The sequence below is a fragment of the Rhinoderma darwinii genome, chromosome 9 (genome assembly GCF_050947455.1).
Source record: "Rhinoderma darwinii isolate aRhiDar2 chromosome 9, aRhiDar2.hap1, whole genome shotgun sequence".
Lineage (NCBI taxonomy): Eukaryota > Metazoa > Chordata > Amphibia > Anura > Rhinodermatidae > Rhinoderma > Rhinoderma darwinii.
The window spans coordinates 52,293,447-52,299,446 of NC_134695.1; the positions used below are offsets into that span (position 1 = coordinate 52,293,447).

At 45.4% G+C, this 6,000-nt stretch overlaps 1 protein-coding gene across 4 annotated transcripts in view; it reads right to left on the reverse strand.

Moving 5' to 3' along the window:
• CPT1A (carnitine palmitoyltransferase 1A) overlaps window positions 1-5,471 on the reverse strand; it is a 54,901-nt gene extending 49,430 nt beyond the window's left edge. For 2 of the 4 annotated variants that reach the window (XM_075837699.1, XM_075837697.1), the window contains exon 1: window positions 5,320-5,459. The gene's annotated coding sequence lies outside the window, so the exon portion shown is untranslated. Of the gene's footprint in view, window positions 1-5,069; window positions 5,222-5,319 lie in introns of those variants that run through there. The other 2 variants (XM_075837698.1, XM_075837701.1) reach the window with 2 other exon arrangements.
• Between the last annotated feature and the right edge of the window lie 529 nt (window positions 5,472-6,000).

The following is a 6,000-nucleotide window of genomic DNA, read 5'->3' on the forward strand; positions in this document are numbered from 1 at the left end:
ACCAGTTATTTAGAAGATCACAGACGCCCTTCGCGGGGTTGAGGCGATCATTCGCTTAAAGGGTAACTAAACGTTTGACAAACTTCTGACATGTCATAGTGACATGTCAGAAGTTGAGATTGGTGGGTATCCGAGCACTGAGACCCCCACCAATCACTAAAACGAAGCGGCAAACCACTGAGCCGCTTCGTGTCTGTTCGGCGTTTTCCGGAAATCAATGTATTGGAGTACGGACTCAATAGAAAGTCTATGAGCCCGTACTCCGATACGTCGGCTTTCCAGAGAAAGCCGAACAGAAATGAAGTGGACGAGCGCTTCTGACGCTTCGTTTTAGTGATTGGTGGGGGTCTCAGTGCTCGATCATTGCACCGACATACACATTTTCGAGGACATTAATCGTTACAGTTGTCCTAAGTAGCCGTATATGTTCAATTACAAATCGGGCGAGCATCAGCCGATGTATTTCCAGTAGTGACATTATGATAATGAAGTGAAGTTCAACGCCCACCCATGACAAATATACATGCCTACTCTCCTCCCCTGCGGGTTTGTCTTTCACGGATGATCGTGCATGTATCGACCAAGTGACCCATATACACTCAACGACAATCGTACAAAAGTTTCAAACATGACCAACTGTTTTTCAGCAGATGACGGTGTGTCACTGGATAGTTCGCTGCTAAATTATACCCGATTGTTCCTTATGGTTGAAATCATACATTTTTATGAACTTCGCTCTTATGTGCATGGCAGGCTTAAAGAGGATCTATCATCTCTCCTGACATATTTGTTTTAGTAAATACTTGTATTCCCCATAAAATAACAAATTCTGGAGCATCTTTTCTTAGAACTCTGCCTTGTGCTGTTCCGGTTATTCCTTTATAAATAAATTGACAGCTGGGTGTTACCAGTCGGGGGTGTGTCCCTACACAAACTGACAATGTCCAATCAGTGCAGGCAGAGTGAGACTGGGTAGAGACACGCCCCTTTGACAAGAGGAATGGTAACACCCAGTTGTCATTTTAGTCATAAATTTCTAGAAGGAATAACAGAGATTAAAGGCACAGCACAGAGTTATGAGAAAATATGTTCCAGAATTGTTACTTTATGAGGAAAACGTATGTTTTAGTAAATACTTGTCAGGAGAGGTGATAGCACCTCTTTAATAGGCATATCCAATTGAGGCAGATTTTGTTGCAGAAATTTCTGCGACTGAAAATAAGTTTAAGGCGGGATTCACACGACCGGGTCGTTCCCGAGCCCGAGTGTTGGCCGGTAAAATCGGCCATTTTGCCCGGCCGGTTTGCATTAAGTTTTGCATCCGTGCCGGGCCGGGCAGATCCGGACAGTGACATCAGCGGCAACTCCTGAAGGGGAATCCCCATGTGTTCGGGGATTCCGCTTCAGGAGTTTCCCCTGATGTCACTGCCCAGATATGGACAGAGACATCAAGCGCTCTGTCCAGGAGCGGAATCCCCGAAAACACGGGGATTCCGCTCCTTCAAGGAGCTAAAGTGCGGCTAGCACATAGCAGAGCGGGGAGATACCTCCCCGCTCTGCTATAGTGGCGTCGCTACAGTAGTAGCAGCCGCAGCAGCAGCTGCAGCTGCTAGCGGCGCCATCGAAAGTGTCGCCGGGCCAGGGTGCTTTTAAAACAAGCAGGGGAAGGGAGCCAGCGCAGCGCTCCCTTCCACCTGCTGTACACCCCGGCCCTGCCACACAGTGTACAGCGATGTAATTCGTCAGAATGGCATCAACTCCTCCTCCTCACATGCACTCTGCGCTGTGAGGAGGAGGAGATAGAGCGCAAGCTCCGGAAAACCCGGCCATCACTCGGGACACATCCCGGTGATGGCCGTGTATTACCCGGCCCCATAGACCTCTATGGGAGCCGGGCGGCCGGGTACCCGGGCGAAGATAGAGCATGTCCTATTTTTTGACGGCCGGTTTTCCCGGCCGTCAAAAAATCGGTCGTGTGAGTAGCCCCATTAGGTGTCTATTATTCCTAATGCAGCCAGGTGCCGGCCGATTTATGAACGGCCGGCACCCGGCCGGGAAACGCTGCCGTGTGAATGAGGCCTTAGGCTGGGTTCCCACGTAGTGTAAACGCTGCGGATTTTCCGCGACGGAATTCTGTGCAGAAATTCCGCAGCATTTACAGTAGCAACAAAGTGAATTAGATTCAGAAAATCTCATGCCCACACTGCGGGGGGAAAAAAACGCACAGAAGTCTTGCGGAAAGTGTTCTGCGGTGTGTTTTTCAATTCCGCAGCATGTCACTTTATGCTGCACGTTCTGTGCGGAGATGCTGCGTGTTTGGCCCATAGACTTTAATGGGCAGCATAAATCTGTTGCGGTTCTTACAGCGTGTAAGCAGTGGAAACGCAGGAAAAAAACGCTAGAAATCCACAGGTGCACATATACTTTGCTATAAAAACATTAAATACACAGGTAAAGCCGCTACAGAAAAAAAATGCAGTATTTCAGCAGCAATACGAGCAGGATAAAAAACGCACTATTTTGTCAGAGATTTACAAGCGTTTTTCTTAGGCTAGATTCACACGAAACTTCAGTATTTCACGTCTGAGGTGCATCCGTGCTGTACTCTGCAGGTCGCGTTAGGGTATGTTCACACGGCAGCGTCCGTAACGGCTGAAATTACGGGGCTGTTTTCAGGAGAAAGCAGCACCGTAATTTCAGCCGTCATGGCATGTTGAGGCACTTTTCGCTGCGTCCATTACGGACGTAAATGGAGCTGTTTTTCCATGGAGTCAATGGAAAACAGCTCCATTTACGTCTGAAGAAATGACAGGCATTTCTTTGACGCGGGCGTCTTTTTTACGCCCCGCCTTTTGACAGCGGGGCGTAAAAAAAATGACCGTCGGAACAGAACATCGTAAGACCCATTCTAATGAATGGGCAGATGTTTGCTGACGCTTTGGAGCCGCTATTTCGGACGTAATTCGGGGCTAAAACGCCAGAATTACGTCCGTAAATAGTGTGTGTGAACCCAGCCTTAGACTAAAGTCTATGGAGGGATGCGTGAAGCTCAAAACAATAGGCCCCCTTGAAATACATAGGTCTGTGTGACGGCTGTTTTACCGGCCATCACACGGACGTATTAAACGTTCGTGTGAATAAGGCCTAAAAATTCTGTTGCAGATTTTCTGTTGCATAAAATCTGCAGCGTATCCGGTGTGTGGGAACATACTCTTATTCATCTGAATGGAACTTGCAAAAAAATCTACGCACCTGCTGCAGAAAAAAAAAACATTCAGATGGATGAAACTGATTTTCAGAAATGTCTGCAACCAAATCTGCCATGTGTGAATCCAACCTGAGGCCGGGTTCCTACGGATCGGATATGATGCATAAAACTACGCAGCATATCTGACCTAGAACCCACAACATATTCCGTCCGAAAAACCGCACCACTTAGCGGTGCAGTTTGTCTGGTGGAATTTACACTGCGGGAAGCTTAGGGTGTTCATATTTGTTATTTTTTGCCGCTTTTACCACCCCATTGAATTGGGGAAACCCGCAACAGAAGAACAGCGATTCCGCAGCATAAACGGACATGCTGCGGATTAAAAATCTGCACCGCAGGTCAATTTATTAACAGTTTCTCAACGATTTTTCGGCAGCGCGTCGATGAGATTTGTTCAACCCTCATCCACTCTGCTGCTACACTGCGGATTTTCGGCAATGAAATCCATCGCTGAAAATCCTTAGGATGTATTCAGATGTTGAGGTGCGGTTAAAACCACATTTAACGTTCATTCAACACATTCAGTTAACGTGTTTCACCTGTAAAAATGACAAAACATCAAAAAATGCAGTAAGGGCTCATTCAGACGAACGTAAAACGTGTCAGTGTGCTGTGCGTGATAATCATGCCATGCCACTCGCAAAGCACACTGACGCATAACGGACCAGATTCACGCGAGTGAATCTGATACGCTCGTGTGAATGTAGTCTTAATCTGCGGCTTCAATTACACATCAACCGCAATGTCTGAACACACTCCTACAGATGCATTCCGGACCCACAATGCGAAATTAAAATAGATCTGCACCAGCTTGCAGTAAGCCATACCAATACTACTATGTACCAACAATGCACAGAAGACAATCTGGCCCTGATCGCTATACAGACATGATCATAACTCCAGGCCCATAGGGACCATGCCCGGGACCTGCAGACTATTGCATGCATTGATAGTAGCGAGCAGAGCTACACATCCTTTAAATGCACACAACCTTGTCTATACCATTTTTACAAATTTCCTTTTCAGTCAAGGGCACAACCAGCAGTAAAGCTATCCCCACCCCCTCCGGCTACGTAATCATTCCCAACCCCCAGAACTGCTATTGAACCACATGACTGCCGCTTCACCAAAAGTAGGTAAAAGGTCAGAGCTTTGCAGAGCACGCTACTGTGAGAAGGAACACGACTGATCAATGACACGAGAGAACAATCTGCAGAAGACAATTCACCCCGAATTGTATTTCCCGTAATGCATTTCATTTTGCAACATTATATTTTATTTAGAAAGCACGCGTCCTCTAGTGCCATTAAAATGTATCAATAAACAATGCAAATAATAAACAAACTGTAGCAAATGTTTGCAGGCCAATAAGAAATTGCCAAGGTAGCAATATACAAAGTATCTTTAGTATTTCCGCTATTTTACAGAATTACCGCTGGTTATTGAAATATCTGTAAGAGAATTAAAATTTCTACAAATATTTGAAGGATTATTCTTACCGACACCCATAAACGGGCCTAAAAAGAGCCAACCACAAGAGCTTACAGTCAATAAATACAAATGCAACACTCGTGAATTGATTATAAATGAAGTATATATTTAATCCAAGGTGCAATGCAAATTTATACACATTGCTATGGGCAATTTGACAAATTTTTTAATACCGGTCTTACTAAAATATAACATTACCGATACTGTCGTCATTCACACCAATTGATATCATCTCAATGCACCGTCATATAAGACTGCAGGAAGGAAAAATCAAGACATCTTATGAAATGAATAATAAAGGCATACATACTTTTCCCAGATCTATCAGATACAGGTTTTCCAGCAGAGGCCTTGAATGAATGGTGTGGACATTGCATGTCAAGGGTAGCACCATCAGTGGCTACAAAGTCATCCTTGTGTGCAATGTATATCATGTTGCCACTACCTAAAGTTGCCATTTGCATAAGTGGGTTATGAACCCCCGGCCTTGTTTTGGAGGGTGCGTACAGTAATCCACAGATAAATACATGGTCTAGATGAGAAGAATGAATCGCATTTACCTTGCGTTTCCTTAGCTCTTGACAAGCTGCAGCCTGGAGCTCTGCAAATCTCCAGCCTCTCTCCCTGCAACACTATACAGAATAGAAAGTCAGCCCTGTCCAGCCCGGCCCTGTCCCTTCCTACTAGAGGGAGGAGTGATCATTGTTTCCTGATACTACGCAGACTGAGGCTTCCCAGCAGCTGGGGAGGAATTCCATTCAAACTCAACTGTGAGATGAGATGTTAGGAAACCTGGGTGACACCAATGGTTTTCTTATAAGAAAAGATGTAAGGCGCAAATCACACCAGGTTCGGTGTATAGACCAATGTGTGCCTAGACGGTTGCAGATGTCTTTTTACCACAGTATTTTTTTTTATACGGTTATATTAAAAACTGCTATTGACCACGCTTTTCAATAGAGTTGGAGCAACGAGATCCCGATGAAATTCCAGCCAGAAATATGCCACAACGACACCATTTTGGCATTTGTTTACCCACTGAAATTTTGATGCAGTTATTTGATCCAAAACCAGAAGTGGAAGAAGGAAGGAAAGGTATAAAGAAAAGACTGCATCTCCTTTCATTTGTGGTGAGGGCCTGTTCACATCATGTTTTTTCCTTCCGTCTGAGGTATACGTCCGGAGGAGTCCCGAAGTATACCTCCGATAGAAGGCGAAGACATATCCCACTGTATAGGCAT